At 33.5% G+C, this 17316-nt stretch overlaps 1 pseudogene; it reads right to left on the bottom strand.

Annotated features, from left to right (window-relative positions):
- Positions 1-12929: 12929 nt before the first annotated feature.
- Positions 12930-17316, bottom strand: LOC102659896 (protein TIFY 8-like; annotated as a pseudogene).

Genomic DNA, 17316 nt, shown 5'->3' with positions numbered 1-17316 from the left:
AAACAATTAACCCCAAATAAATATGCTGCTTTGTTTTAAGAGCCAGAAATGGCTTGGTAGAGAAAGAATACTTGTTGTGTAAGGCTTAGGTTTAAGTTGTGTTGTAAGAGCCAATAGTGGTGAGGAGGAATATTTGTAACTTTTGTGAAAGTTAGTGGAACATGGTAGGTTGCCAAGAACTATACGTAGTCTCAATAGTAGAAATGAATCAGTATAAAACTTATGTGTTTGTTATCTTTATTGCTTTCTCTTTAAATTGATTGAGAGTTTGAATTTGATTTTGCTTTTGAAAAGAGTATTTGCAAAGTCTACTAATATTGTCTAATTAGTTCTCTTTGTGAAAATCTCTTAGCTGTTTTTATGACGTCATATCAAACTATAGTTGTCTTACAAAAAAATTTAAAATCACAATTCATTCCCCTTTCTTGTGATAATTGTTTTTACAGTAGTGTACTAGTTTATGTAAAGAATATTAACAGGTGGTGGTACCTATAAAATTACTTTGTCACTCAAGTCAAGAAAGAGTTCTAGGGTTTTATTTATTCGTTCTAAAATTAAAATTAACTTTGTAGTGTACTGATTTATATAGAGAATATTAACAATTGTTGTAGATACGATAACTAGATTATAGGGTGATCTTTTCTAAAAAAAATTTAGGGGGTGGGTAAATCTTATCAATACTTATTGATGATTGATGATTGTTGGGATCTTCTGCATTGTGACTTCTTTTTGTTGTTATTCTAAATGGGCACACTTCGAAAGACCAAAGTGTGTATGTTGTTTACTTGAGCACTGTCTCCTCACATTAGATTACTCACTTGGGGTTTTCCTCACTATGCAACCTAGATGGTTGACTCATATATGGCTTAGAGTGAGGTCGACATTTTCTTTCTATTCTCTCTTTTTCTATTTTCTATTTCTTTTCTATTTTTGTTATCCCTATCTATCTCTTATCTCTCCTCTATTATCTTTATTTGTATATTTTTATTAGCAAATGTTAACAATTAGTATGTTATGTTAGTGGGAGGATTCAAACCCATAATATCCTTATCACTCCAATGTTTATGCCCCTCCCTCAACCAGCAAACCACCTTGTGAATCTCATTCTCTTTATTTGTATGGTAGAAATTCAATTTCCCTATACAAAATAATTTAATAAATTTGAATTACTTTATCCGATAACCCATTTAGAAAATTTTGAAAATTAATTAAAATCATTTCAAATTTTAGGTATTTTAAATTAAATTTGAAATCTTAAAATTCTTCATCCAAACACAATCTAAGAAAATAATTTGGTCAAGAATGGCAGACACTTATGAAGAAACAATCCAACACATTGAAAAACTTGATGTTTGCGTATACACAACCAAAAAACTAAGGACCTAATTGGGGTGGTTTTTAGTTGCAAGTTTAAAAAATCTTAAAAATGAAAAACAATTTTAGTTTTAGTTTAATTTAAAAAAAACAGATTTTAGAATTTAGTTTCAATTTTTTTCCTCTAATCTTTAATTCAAGGTAAATTTAAAAGTTTCAATCTTATTAAAATTAGTTTTAAGAGTGTGTTTATGTGGTTATGACAACGACAATAACAATAGTGTTAGTGATAGTAGTGGCAATGGTGACAATGATGGTGGTACCAATACAAAGGTAGTGGTGTTGGTGTTGGTAATGGTGATTAAGGTGGTGGTGTTAGGAATTTTATAATTCCTAATTAATTAATATGGGCTACATATTATATTATAACATTTATATTGGTTATTTACATTTAAATGGGTTCAATATAAAGTGATCTATTTAAGTGAGCCCAATAGACTGCCAACAGATAATTGATATGGGCTTAATGAGCGGAAACCAGTTTGACCCATTAGGGGATAATGGGAACCCTAATAGGTTTAAAACATAAGGCATGGTTATGGTCCCCAATATACCAAATCAACAAACAGTTTCTCCTCTCCCCATCTGAAGAGAAAACGAAGGTCCCATAAGGAAGAAGGTGATTTGGTTGAGGAAGGTCATTAAACCAATTGTTCGTGACAACTGTCAGATTCCGCTGTGTGTTAATCAAGCTCTATGGATCCAAGTATTCCTTAAAACCTCTTGATAATCTGACGTAATGTGTTTTGGTGCTCATTTGGTATTGTATATGGTTTATTGAAAATTCCCAACAACTGGTATAGAGCCTCCATTACTGTTAGATTATTAGGATTTAAAGCTCTATTTGATATGTATTATAACTGGATCGTTTTAGTTATATGAACCCTAATTTTATTTTGGGGAGAAACTATTTTGATCAATAAAATTGTAAAACCCTTAAATTCATGTGTTATGGCCATAAAGTTTTTCTCCTCTTTAGAATTAATAAAAGGCCTTTGCATTTGATTTACGGGGTTGTACAATTTTTTTTTTGTGTTGCATCTGCTGGCATATTATTCTATTTGGGATAAAGGTTCTACGTATTTGGTGTTGGCATTTAGTACGTGACACAATTTCATAAATATATATTTTTTTTTTGGGCCAACAACAATTTTTTTTATGAAACGGTGATCAGCTGATAATTTATGTTATTCATGTGGTTGGTATAAATTTGTGATAGTATCGTGATATGTTTGTTTCGGGTGCGTAATTAGTTTACCATGATGTAGTTTTTCAAACATTTACTACTATCACAATTGGGTGCAAATTTAACCATTACAGATCCTTTCCATTTGATTGTGTGCCCAGTAATTTTAATTAAATTGATTGAACCATTATGTTGCCAAAGTAACCTCTATTGTGTAAATTGATTTAATTAAATTGCATGGATGTTAGTATGGAATTATTTATGCGAATTGTGTTCGGCCCAAAGGAAGACGCAATTTGGCCAAATAATAACATACCTGCGATGATAAATATGTGACAATTATTAAGTTTTTTTTCATGAGAATAATAGTCGGTCCAAAGAAAGGTTATTATTTGTTAGAACTAATTGTCAATATTTGATCATTGTGTTGAGAGTACCAATTACAAATTAATTTCTCTGTCCAAAGACTAGAATTAATGTTGTGCTAGGTATCTTGTGATGGATCTGTTATGGGAAATATTTGCATGTCTTCTTATATATATTTTATATGACTTGCTTGATTATCTATGAACATTTTTTTGTGTTCTCTGTTTAGTTAATATTATCAGTGCTGCAAATGTTACTGTCCAAGTGAATTCTATCTCAATGCTAAATGGGACAAATTTTATGGTCTGGAAGGAAGCTGTAGAAATTGTTCTTGGCTGTATGGATTTGGACTTGGCATTGAGGACGGAACGACCCATTTCCACTCCGGAAACCTCTAATGAGGTAAAATTTGAGAAGTGGGATCGGTCCAACCGAATATGCCTTATGATCATGAAGCGCTCTATTCCAGAGGCGTTTCGGGGCTCTATTTCTGAGGGTCAAAGTGCAAAGAAATTCCTTGAGGAAATTGAGCAATACTTTGCCAAAAATGAAAAGGCGGAGATGAGTAACCTTTTGGCCAAACTCATCTCCATGAAGTATAAAGGCAAAGGAAACATAAGGGAGTACATTATGGAGATGTCCAATCTCGCATCAAAACTCATGTCACTTAAGTTAGAGCTTGGTGAAGACCTGCTCGTGCACTTGGTTTTGATCTCGTTTCCTGCACACTTTGGGCAATTCAAAGTGAGCTATAACACTCAAAAGGACAAATGGTCCCTCAATGAGCTTATATCTCACTGTGTGCAAGAGGAGGAGAGGCTGCAGAGAGATAGGACTGAAAGTGTTCACTTGACTTTGACCTCTCAGAATAAGAAAAGGAAAAAGGCTAAGGGTGTTGCGGAAGGGACTTCTCAGCAAAAGAAGCAAAATAAGGATGAGAAATTTACCTGTTACTTCTGCAAGAAGTCGGGACACATTAAGAAAGAGTGTCCCAAGTATGCCGCATGACATGTGAAGAAAGGTAAATTTCTTACTCTAGTTTGTTCAGAAGTTAATTTGGCTTTTCTACCTAAAGATACTTGGTGGGTAGATTCTGGTGCTACTACTCACATAAGTATGACTATGCAGGGTTGCCTGTGGAGCCGACTACCAAGTGATGATGAAAGATTCATCTTTGTGGGTGATGGCAATAAGGTTGCAGTGGAAGCCATTGGAACTTTTATATTACAGTTAAAAACTAGATTTTATTTGGATTTGTTTGAGACTTTTGTTGTACCGTCTTTTAGACGGAATTTGATTTCTATTTCTAGTTTGGACAAATTTGGATTTTCTTGTTCATTTGGAAATAATAAAGTTAGTCTCTACCAAAATTCAAATATGATTGGTTCTGGTTCTTTAATTGATAATCTTTACATGCTTGATGTTGTTAATTCCTATAATGAAATACTGCAAATAAGTTCACATGGTACAAAACGAAAATTGAATGAGAATTCAGCCACCTTATGGCATAAGCGTTTAGGCCATATCTCTAAACAAAGAATTCAGAGACTTGTGTTGGATGAAATTCTTGACCCTTTGGATTTATCAGACTTTGAGGTCTGTATTGAATGCATAAAGGGAAAACGAACAAACATAAGGAAATTAGGTGCCGAAAGAGCTAAAAACGTCTTAGAACTAGTGCATACAGACATTTTTGGTCCTTTTCCTACTACTTCTTGGAATGGACAACAATATTTCATTACGTTCATAGATGACTACTCTAGATATGGTTACCTATATTTGTTACATGAGAAATCCCAATTCCTAGAAGTTTTTAAAACTTTCAAGGCTGAGGTTGAACTTCAACTTGGAAAGAAAATTAAGGCTATCAAATCTGACCGTGGTGGTGAGTACTATGGCAGATATGATGGATCAGGAGAACAACTTCCAGGACCTTTTGCGTTGTTCCTCAAAGAGTGTGGAATTGTTCTGCAATACACTATGCCGGGCAAACCCAGCATGAATGGTGTAGCAGAACGAAGAAACCGAACTCTTAAGGATATGGTGAGAAGTATGATTAGTCATTCCTCTTTGCCAGAGTCACTTTGGGGAGAAGCCTTAAAAACCGCAATTTACGACCTTAATAGGGTGCCAAGTAAAGCAGTTAATAAAACCCCTTATGAACTTTGGACTGGTAAAAGGCCAAGCATTAAACATTTGCACATTTGGGGTTATCTAGCTGAGGCACGGCCTTATAGGCCATATGAAAGAAAGCTAGACTCAAGAACAATTAGCTGCTATTTTGTTGGCTATGCTGAACGCTCTCGAGGCTATAAATTTTACAATCCCACCTTAAGATCCTTTTTCGAGACGGGAAATGCGAGATTTCTTGAGGAAGTTGAGTTTGGGAAGGAAGAGAACATAAGGAATGTTGTCTTTGAGGAAGAACATGTTATTTACAGTGATCAAGTCCTCGTACCTATTGCTATTCAAGACACAACTCCAGCAATAGAAGACAATGTTCAAACTGTTGACATTGTTCCAGAACAAGACAACAATGAGGTTCTCCCTCAAATACCTTTAGAGCAACCTCAACAACCTCAAGAAGTGCCATTAAGGAGATCCATTAGAGAGAGGAGAAGTGCAATCTCAAATGATTATATTATATTTCTCCAAGAACATAAGGATGGTGTTGGTTTAACAGAGGATGATCCAATCAACTTCTGTCAAGCTATGCGCAGTTCTAACTCTCAAAAATGGATTGACGCCATGAAAGATGAGATAAAGTCTATGAATGACAATGAATTTTGGAATCTAATCGAATTGCCTGAAGGTGTGAAACCTATTGGTTGTAAATGAATATTTAAAATCAAGAAGGATTCAAAGGGTAATATCGAGAGATATAAGGCTCGTCTAGTTGCTAAAGGCTTTTCTCAGAAGGAAGGCATTGACTATAAAGAAACCTTTTCTCTAGTATCTTTAAAGGATTCTTTTGGTTAAATTGTTTAATTTTAAGAAAATTTGTGTAATTTTAAGACCTCCCATTTATTGTATTAAATTGTCTTGTATTTTTGGTTAAATTGATTGAAACAACATGTTGCCAAAGTAACCTCTGTTGCGTAAATTTATTTGATTGAATTTACATGGATGTTGCATGAAATTATTCATGTGAATTGTGCTCGGCCCAAAGGAAGACACAATTTGACAGAATAATTACATGCTTGCAATGGTAAACATGTGGTGATTAAAAATATTGTGATTTTCCATGTGAATAATGAAATGTTCAAAGACAATCATTATTTGACCGGAATAATCATCATATAAGTTTTCCATGTGAGCAATGGAGTGTTCAAAGACAACCTTTGTTTGACAGGACTTATCACTAATGTTTGATCAATGCATTGAGAGTACCGCTTGCAGTTAGTCTTTTTCAATCCAAAGATTGAGGATTAATGATGCACTAGGTATCTTGTTTAGGTCTTGAAATTTACCATAAAGATTATTTATGCATTGCATGTTTGTTGTTTGCTTCTTTAATTGTTGTTGTTGTTACTACTATGGTTTAAATTACTCATATTATGTGAATCCCAAATCCGCATGTGTAAAATTTGGAGTTTGAAATTATTTTGTGGGAATCCTAAGGTGATATATGAGTAATCTTGGCATGTAACACTAGAAGTAGTAAAACGCATTATGCGTTAATTGAAGAGAACAAGAAACTACCTGTTTTCATATCGAAAGTCTAGAAGTTTAGAGATCATTGGGTATTCTGACTTCGATAATTTCATAATGTTTTAATAGCAATCACTTCACATAAGGATTCACATTTGACCATGTTGGTGGAGCTAATATTTTGCTATGAGACATTATACTAGAATTTATGATTGCTAAATTATTGTAACTGGCTTGCTTGTTGTCACCAACATTAAGTAGCCATCCGGTGTTTATTGAGACAATATCTTAGCAGTCTTATTAAGGATTCAACCAAATAAAAGTTTGTTGACATAAAGTATTTGGTTGTTAAATAAAGAATCCAGAAAATATAGATTTGTATAGAACATATGGGAACTCATTCCATGCTAGCTTATCCACTTACTAAAGGTATGACACTAAAGTTTTTTTTTTTCACGAGCACACTGCTCATATGAGAATAATTCCTGACAGTACCTTAGTTTAGTGGGAGTCTTACTTATGTTCTATATCTTATGGTTTACAAACATATTTGTTATTTGAATTTTCTGTAGAAATAAAGTTGAAGTTTATCATTTTATTATAAGTTTGTTTGTGTGCAATATTTGTATTGCATTTTGGATTGATCTCTATAAAGAATAAAGTTTGGACTAGTTGGAAATAGACATGATTAATATCACATTGTATGTAATTTCCATGCCGCTTATCCATATTTGATCTATGTCATCGATTATGAGTAACAATGGTGATCATTGTGACTTAGTCAAGCTAAATTATGATGAAAAATGCAGTGGTTTCCTGTTGCTATATGAGATGAACCAGATTGTATAAAAAGAGTCTAAAAGTAAATAACGTACGGTTGCACGCCTAAAGAATTTTGAGATATAAATGTCTAAGGTTAATATGAAGCCCAAGTGGGAGATTGTTAGGAATTTTATAATTCCTAATTAATTAATATGGGCTACATATTATATTATAACATTTATATTAGTTATTTACATTTAAATGGGTTCAATATAAAGTGATCTATTTAAGTGAGCCCATTAGACTGTCAACAGATAATTGATATGGGCTTAATGAGCGGAAACCAGTTTGACCCATTAGGGGATAATGAGAACCCTAATAGGTTTAAAACATAAGGCATGGTTATGGTCCTCAATATACCAAATCAACAATCAGTTTCTCCTCTTCCCATCTGAAGAGAAAACGAAGGTCCCATAAGGAAGAAGGTGATTTGGTTGAGGAAGGTCATTAAACCAATTGTTCGTGACCACTGTCAGATTCCGCTGCGTGTTAATCAAGCTCTATGGATCCAGGTATTCCTTAAAACCTCTTGATAATCTGACGTAATGTGTTTTGGCGCTCTTATGGTATTGTATATGGTTTATTGAAAATTCCCAACAGGTGGTAGTGATGTTAGTGGTGGTGGTGGTAGTGATGCCAATGCCATTGGTAGTGATTTTGAAAATGCAGGTAAAAGTGTTTTGAAATTGAATTAAAAACCATTTCAGCTTCATTTTTGTCAAATACATTTTGTTTTAAAAATTACATTTGAAAATAAAAAACCAAAAACACACAATCATCCCAAACAAGCACTAAGATTTTGAGTTGTGATAAATTTATATTTCATGACCACTAAGGTATTGGATTAATAAGTCCAACATTCATTAAAGAACAATGCAATGATATAATTGATAAACAATTGAGAATTTGATTACAATTGAAGAGATAGGATTCACAAATAAATCCTACATCACAACCCTAGGCATAAGAGTTTAGCTAGCCATGAGTATTGAAAAGCATAAATAGTAAAAAAAAAAAAAGTTCGAGACATTAGGGCGAGAAACCTTTACTAGAATTAATCCCCATGGTGTTTACAAGCTAAAAGCCTAAACTATTTATAGGCAATGTGTCTCTTCTGTCTCATAGGGATAAGCACGTGGTCCTGCTTAAAGTTTGAAGCGTTGGCCATTATGCATGTCCAGTGCATGGGTAAGCACGGGATCGAGCTTACACACCGAGAGTCATTTTCATCCTTTTTGTGTTTTTTTTTTTTTTTCATTCCTTTAGAGGTTCACAGTGTTTGCATCAATTTAGCATGAATTAGACTGAAATAATCAATAAAAATGCTCATAATCATAAAAATAATACAGAAAATCCCATAAAAATTTAGACCAACATGGAGTTTATCAGTAGTCCGAAAGGTTACTTTAAAAACAGTAATTGAAACTGCTCTAAATGACGATAAGAGATAATTAGACTTCATTGGTTTATTCATATTTGGGTACAAACATCAAACTAAGGACAAAAAAATTAAACATCTAAAGTGGAAAGAAATCCAACACTTACACAGTAGACAAATAATCAATCAAATGAATAAAAGGCAAAAGGTTATGCAGCTAAAGGAAAGATACCTTAAATAGAATCAGAAAAGAGAAACGAGGATTTAGAATGTTTAGTGGAAGTAAAAGGCTGAATTATTTCTCGAACGACTTTAGCAAACCAAATTATTACCTGACTAAACTAAATGGTAAACCAATCAATTACACAAAACAAATTTACTTTTCATATAATAATTGTCAAAATTAATTCTTTAAAAGTGCATTCATTAAGTGAGACAACTTTCTTATGCTTAATGTGCCCATAGGTTAAACATTGTTGACATATTTTAGGAGACTCTGACCGGTTAACTTTCAATATGGCATATTAAAGACCTAAAAGTTTGGACAAAAACTAATTGGAAATTAAACAAATACATACACGAATCAGTGTGTGTCTTTTTTACCAAAGTAGTGTAATTTTTTCAATTAATTATATAAATGGATAAATTTAAGAGAAATTACAAATGAATAAGTTATATTTTGAAAGACGATTTCATTTATACTAAAATTATGTTTTAAAACACGATTTTCTTTTCAAGGTTTTTTTTAAATTGTAGTTGTTAAAAGCTGTCACAAATTATTTTTTTAGACACCACAAATTATTTTGCTAAGCAAAAAAAAAAAAAAAACAGAAGATAAACCTTTCATTTTATAGCAGATGGCAAAATAATTTGTGTTGACTTTTAGCTGCTACAATCATTTAAAAAAAATGGAATAGTGAAATTGAAACACGATATATCTAAATCTTCTTTCAAAGACGACTTATTCATTTTTTTTAAATCTATCCATTTTGATAATTAATTAAAAAAAATTACACTATAGTTTAAAAAAAAAAAGTGTGTATATATAACCACCGATTATATCATATTGACCACTAGAAGATCAAGTGACTTGCAAGGTTATTATGATTAGTAGGGATAGGGAGATATAACGAAAAAAAAATAGTAAAAGTAACCATCATAATACTCCAGATGACATGGCACAACGTGTGAGACAAACTAGATGGATATGCAACAAATAAAGTTGGTACAAACAACATGATTGTCATTAATTATTCCTGTTAGGAGAAAAACAAACATTATGGATATGACTTGTACAAGGTTGTGAACTGGCCTCAAATAAATTTACTTCAAAACCAGAAATAAATACCGGACATTGTCACATGAATTACACGTTCTCTTTTTATTCATATGCCGCTATTTTCTTCTCTCTTTTTTTGTCAAAATAAAATGATCCCTTGAAAGGCAATTGGCTATGCTGTGAAAAATGAATTGTGAATATGCGAGTTTGATGTTTTGCAGTGAACACTGCTCCTTTTTCATTATCTTGTTTCCTCTCTTCCTTACTCTTTCTAAGGCCTACTGTGACTGTGAACCTCCTGTTAGACCACAAAATGGAAAAGTAGAACAGCACAAAGAAACACTCCAATATGCACATATTCGATGAAGAAATGTAGTGTGTACACCCAATTGTTGGAATTTTAATCTTTATTTATTTAGTATTCTTTATTCTTTGTGTAGAAGCTAAACAACATTACAGGCTTGAATTTCATTGTATTGTTGAAAAATGAAAGTCTATTTTAAGAACAATTTCAAACTCTAGATGAATTTAATTAGGAGGCAAGTCAATCAAATTGTCCTTTCTCTTACTAGGACATTAGGTTTCATGCTAGCAATCATATTTTTTTGTCATATTCTCAATTTATTTTTTATTTTTTTATGCTATCATGAATGAAATGCAATAAGTATATTTCTTCTTAAAAAAATATAGAAATCACGAAGTGAGACAGTGGAGCAAGGAATGTGTTTAAGTGGAGTATGCAATGACACCACGACGAGGTTTCATAATGACAAGTGATTTTTTTTTTTTGACAAAGATATTGACAAGTGTTTGGGAACTGCAACATAAGACATTTTCTAAGTTGAAAGACCTTCATAGTGGCGGATTTAAGATCTAGGGAAGGACAATTTATTCAAAAAATTAATAATTAATATTATGGAAGGGATACAAAATTAGGCGGGGGGAAGGGGAATCTACACACTCAACATATTCATATGTAATTTTTAAAAAAATACACCCCCTCATTATAATGTGGATTATATTATATATCCATTAGACGAATATATAGACAAAATATTAAAAAAGGTTTAAAAAATCAACAAAAAATTAGACGAGAGGAGAGGATTATACAAATTAGAGATCAGAATCAGAGAAAGAAAGCTCTCAAGCATTCTAATAAACAGATAAACCCTTCTAGACTAACTCGATCATTGTGCTCTTTTGTCTTCAGAATTGGGATTGTCTTGTTGAATCACATTTCTTGTATCTTTAGCTACAATACTTCCCTGATGTGCCCCTACAACTAGTTGTTTAGCAATTAATAACAAACTGAACAATTCAAAAGAAATGAAACTTTGATGTCAAAGAAGAAAAACATTTTTAATGAAGGGTCATGCTAATTAGGGGAGGATACTAGTTTACTGAGGAATTTTAAATAAATACTTTAAATGGTAAATGTTAAATAACTTGTGTATTTCCAATATGATAAATGCTTTACTTTTCAATAAAAAAAATCTATTTTTAAATCATTAACCAGTGCCTTTAGCATTTTCCTTTAAGGAATCATGTCACAACCACAATCATGTTCAACCTGGGTTATGCAAGACCTATAAGAAAATTTTAGTTCAAGGAAAGGAGGACATATAGGAAGGGATCAGTATTCATGCTTTTGAAGACAAAGATTTTGTACTTTTGTCAACGCCATTTTCATGAAGTATGATATGATGGTTAAAGGTAGGGAACTTAGGATTACCTGTTGGAGTAGTTAGTCGATCACCTGGCCCAATGGCATGACTAGAACTACTGGTAATAGAAAATCTCCCATTAAGATCCTGTGGGAGTGATACATTTTACTCACTATAACTATTTCATTTTCTCCATTTCGTGCGTTATTATAATGGTGTAGCTTTACAAAAGATTCGGTTGAGAATGTTGTGGACCAAGATCCGCCATTTGACCCATCTAAACCCATTATAACATCTGCCTGCATACATCAGAGAGTATTACAGTTAGTTTTAGTTATCAAACAGCTAGAAGTGACAGTTAGAATTAGTTAAAAGTAGTTACAAAATTAGTCAGTTAGTTAGCTTTACAACTTTGTATAAAAACTCATTTTCTGTACTTTGTACAAACCAATTTCAATGAATACACTTATTAATATGGTATCAGTTGTAATTTTCTGCATTCTCTGATTTTTTTTTGCTTCTCTTTGAAGCTTCTTCATCTTCTTTGAAGTTTTTCTTTTGGATTCTCCCATGGCTATCATGAATGATTCCAATCCATTTCTGATTCATCCTTCTGATAATCCCAGTTTGATGCTGGTTTCTCATCCTTTATCTGGTGACAACTACAATTCATGGAAAAAGGCAATGAAGATGGCTTTCCTTGGCAAAAAGAAATTTGGTTTCGTGGATGGTTCCATTCTTGAACCTCCTCCTGGTCACATCAACTATGTGCTTTGACATCACAATGATAATATCGTTTCTTCTTGGGTTCTAAATTCCCTTTCAAAGGAGATGCATGTTAGTGTTCTACATTGTTCTTCAACAAAAGCTATTTGGAATGATCTAAAGGAGCGTTTTGAGCAACACAATGGTCCATTGATTTTTCAACTGAAATGTGATTTAGTTTCACTTCAACAAGGTTTTATGTTTGTTTTATCTTATTATGCAAAATTGCGTTCAATTTGGGAATCACTCTTGGAGCTCAAACCTGCTCATTCGTGCCCATGTGATGGGATTCAACCTTGGTGTGATTATGATCGGATGGAGTATGTTATGCATTTTCTAATGGGGCTTAATGAAGCTTATTCTTCTATTCGGGGTCAAATCCTCTCTATGGATTCTTTTCCCCTTATTACTCAAGTTTTTTCTCTTGTTGTACATGAAGAAAAACAGAGATTGGTACATCTGCTTCACATGAAACTTCTCATGTTTTTGCTGTGAAAAATGGTTTTGATTCCAAGAATAAAGGTGGACAAAAGGATCATCCTATTTGTGCTCATTGTGGAATTCAGGGTCACACTAAAGCACAATGTTATAAACAAAATGGTTATCCACCAAATTACAAGAAGAACAAGCCTTCTTCTAATTCAGCCAATCAAGTTTCTTCTAGGTCAGTGAATCAAGTCTCTTTGAGTTCCATGAGCCAGGATTCTCCATCACAATTTCAACTTACAGCACAGCAGTACAACCAGTTGATGAGTCTCCTACAGGGTCAAACTTCAAATGTCACTGTTCCCCATCAGAATCATGGTGATTCTAATGGTATGATTATGTCTGCCTCCTCCTTTAATCTCCTTCGTGATTGCTGGCTTGTTGATTCAGGTGCTAGCACTCATGTTGCTTGTCAATAGTGTTCAATAAGGCAATCACTTTACCAAATCATATTGTTGTGCCTGTTGTAGCTGTTGGCACTGTACAGTTATCTTCCACATTGTTGCTTCACAAAATTAGTTAGTTAGTTAGCTTTACAACTTTGTATAAAAACTAATTTCATTGAATACACTTCTTAATAGAGAGCATGCAGAAGTTATGACACCACACGAGACTACACTGGCTACTTGAACATAGTCAACATACATAATAACTGTTTTGTTATAGAGGTATTGAAGGCTATGCCAACCCATATGCACTTGCATACTTACAAAGACATCATAGTATCATATTAAAACCTAGCTATTGTGCAAACTAGTATACTAAAATTGATAAACACCATTAAGTAAAACCAGACAAGACTCAATGTACACTAACATATTTCCGTACAAAATGCTCCCCAAAATGCACCACATATAGAGGTAATTTGAAGTTGAGAATCCATCTTTGAGCAGATCATTATGCAATATACCTACCACCATCTTTGAGAAGTAGATATATATGTCAATTGTCAAGTCACTCAAGTGTCCATTGCTAACTTTTAATTTAAAAGCACAATACTACACCGAACAGTTGCCAGTTCAAAAGTTCAAGATGAGGAAACAGTAAAAATGCCAATGCCACTGCCACATATAAACAAACAAAAGAAATTGGGAAAATTTTGTTATATGAAATACAGAATGCCAGATATATCCTTCAAAATACTGATTTGTATTCTTTTCCTGAGTAGTGTACAACAAAATTTCCATTCATTAGTATTTTGAGAACTTATACAGTCCACATTGTTTACAACACATGTCTATTCCAGATATATTGAAGAGTAACAACTGTAGAAAGTCAAACCAAGCCACAATTTAGAATATACAATCTATCAGATCCTGATGGGAACTAAAATCCAAGTTAGTTCCATTAATGGATTGGAGGTAGCTAACTATTAGGAGTATATGTGGTAGAAAATAATTGGTTCTGTAATAGCAAATCTATTAGAAAGAAGTTCTGTATTAGAAATCATTAGCTAGAGAGGAGGGTGGCTTGTATTTTGGAAATAGGAATCTGGTTGTTGGGAGAGATCAGGGTCTCAAATACCCAGAGAAAGCAACCATATTTATCATTTTCTATGGTATGGTCCAGTAGTTGTCATGCATACTATAGGTCACTAAAGTTTTTCCAGCAAGAATTGTAAATTGAGAACAGGCAGCAGGAGAAGACATGGTTCTAAATCAGAGACTAAATTCTGAAATAAAGTTTTCATTCCTACATTATTTATTAATATAAATAAAACTAATTTCAGTCCATATTTCACTATATGCAATAAACAGAAGAGCCTCACTAACATATAGAACAGACCTTACTAGGCCACATCATCAAACACATGAGTTTGACCTCCATAAAAAATAGTGATCTGACAGCTGGCAGATGCTGACCCACATCGACTGCAGTCAATACCAAAATGCATAAAATCCATTTTCCAGGTAAAAACGTAAAGGGCAATTGGGAAACTATACTAATAAAATTTACTTCAAAGGTGTGGAAGACTCTGGGTCTATGTTAGTCACAGGCTTTGGTCTGATGCCACCAAGAATAGATGAAGTTTTCTCAGTGACTGCATTGATTGTGCTTATGGAACTCAAAATCCCAGTGCCCTTGATTCCGGTTCTAGACCCTTCATCAGCAGCTAACTGAGAGATAAATGAAGAACCAGCATTGGTATCCCTCATCTTGCTTGAAGTTATTTGGTCCATAAAAAGCAGTATTTGACCACCATGAGGTAGATACTGCATGGAATGGCCAACATTCATGAGAATAGATTGTTCCCATTTATTGACATCATTCTTAGTGCCAGTGGGAGGCTGCAATATCTGAAAACCACTAGCTGGCTTCAGTGACTGCATACCAAGGAGCACTTCATCGTCATTAGGACATCTAAGGCAATCCGTTCCAGCTGCGTTTCGGAGCATCTGTATCAAAACAAAACTCAAGTATCAAATAACAGAAAGCAGAAGCAAAATATGTTTCCATTTTGGTTGTATGAAGGAATAAGATGAAGAATTATGTGGGGGACCTTTATCAAATGTGAATTTTGAAGGGAATCAGGGACCATTTGGAAGGAATCTCTAGAGGAACCAATAAAAGTGGAATCAGAATTATTTCTCTTGTTTCCCACTAGTCCTGTTGCCTATCTCAATGCCAGAAAAATTGCTTCTTGCGCCATAGAATGGAACTCCCTCAAGATGATTTCCAACCTGTCTTTCTATCAAATTGATTAAGAACAAAAAGCATTACACTCACAAATAAAAAAAAATTGAAAACACTTAAAAATTGATATCATCATTGTTTTGTTATCCAATGCACTTGATTAAACAATAGAAACTCCTAGTGTAGACTCATTTATCCTGCTCACGTTTTTAAATCAAAAGATGTTTATAGAAATAAGAGTTATCATGCAGAGAATCGAACCATTATATATATATATAAAAACAAAGAAAGAAAGAATGAAAGTAAAAATTTACAAAACTTACCAGAAAATACTCCTACCAACTAAATACACACTGAATGAATGGTTAAGAGAGAAGGAAATTTTCCATAAATAAGTAAAAAAAAGAAGCAAATCCTCACAGTCAAACTCTCAACTTTGTTGAGAAAAGGAAGACCAACAGAACCCAACTAACTGGCCTCACTAAAACTCCGCTAACACCTTGTTTGGATAAACTTCTCAAAATGCATTTAGCTTATTGGAAGCATTTAGAATTTATGATAGAAGAAAACAAGAATGTAAACATAAGTTAAAATTTGTGTATCTATAAGTAAATTTGAAGAAATTCTCTCATTTATCTTCTCCAAAAGTTATTTTTAATAATACATAAAAAAAATTAATCATAACTCAGGAGAAAAACTAAATATATTTTACCTTCTTATTTTCTTCTCATACTTATTGCAAAAATGATTATTCTTTTCCAAAAAGAGGGCCTTAAGACAGAAAGTGTGGATAGAGAACAAAACAAACACAAAACAAGTGAATGATGAAAACTGACACAAGAAGCAAAAATCACAAGTAAACGAGTGTGGCTTCCAATGAGAAATCCAAACCCGTGCCACGAAAATGCAGCAAATGGGGTGTGCGGGGGAGAGGAAAAGATCGTGTTTTGAAGCAAATGGGGGGTGGAACTGACTCACCGGAAGCGAGGTCGGAGGTGGCACCGCCGCGGGACACGGTGGTGGAAGAGAGGGAGGAGGAGGAGGAGGTGACGTGGAGATTAGGGGCATAAAGGACATTGGAGTCAATGGGGTTCTTGTTCTTGATGCCAAGAAAGTCATGGAACATTGGCTTCACTAGCTGCTGTTGTTGGCTCACAATGTTGTTAATGTTGGCATTGTTATGCTGAGCCATTTTTAACACGGCCATTGTATTTTCAAGTTAGTCCTCATGGCTGCCTCTAGTGTTGCTCTGCTCTGAAGAGAGAGAGAGAGAGAGAGAGGAACAGAATGCTGATATCTAGGAAAGGGTGTGCAAGCAAGCAAGAAGGAGAATAAGGTCTTTTAGGAAGAAAGGGTGGGTGAGAGAGAGGGGAAGAAATGGGGACTAGGGAAGAAAGCGCGACTTGAATTTAATGGGGGCATGTCTTATCTGGTTTGTTCTTTTTTTAGATTTAATTATTATTTCAACTTGATATTGATACGTGTATTTATTTTTTTAGTCTTTAAATTTAAAAATAATTTTTTTTGAATTTTGATGAAGTGTTATTTTTAGTCTCTTAAATAATAAATTGACACTTTTGAGATTTTTAACAATTATAAATTGATTTTTTTTATTCTTTAGTCGTTAGAATTTTTATTTTAAAATCATTGTTAAAAATCATCACAATCACTTAGTGTTAATTTATTAGGCAAGAGATAAAAAAGATTAATT

Source organism: Glycine max, chromosome 17, assembly GCF_000004515.6.
Source record: "Glycine max cultivar Williams 82 chromosome 17, Glycine_max_v4.0, whole genome shotgun sequence".
Classification (NCBI taxonomy): domain Eukaryota; kingdom Viridiplantae; phylum Streptophyta; class Magnoliopsida; order Fabales; family Fabaceae; genus Glycine; species Glycine max.
This window is presented reverse-complemented; position numbering and strand designations above follow the sequence as displayed.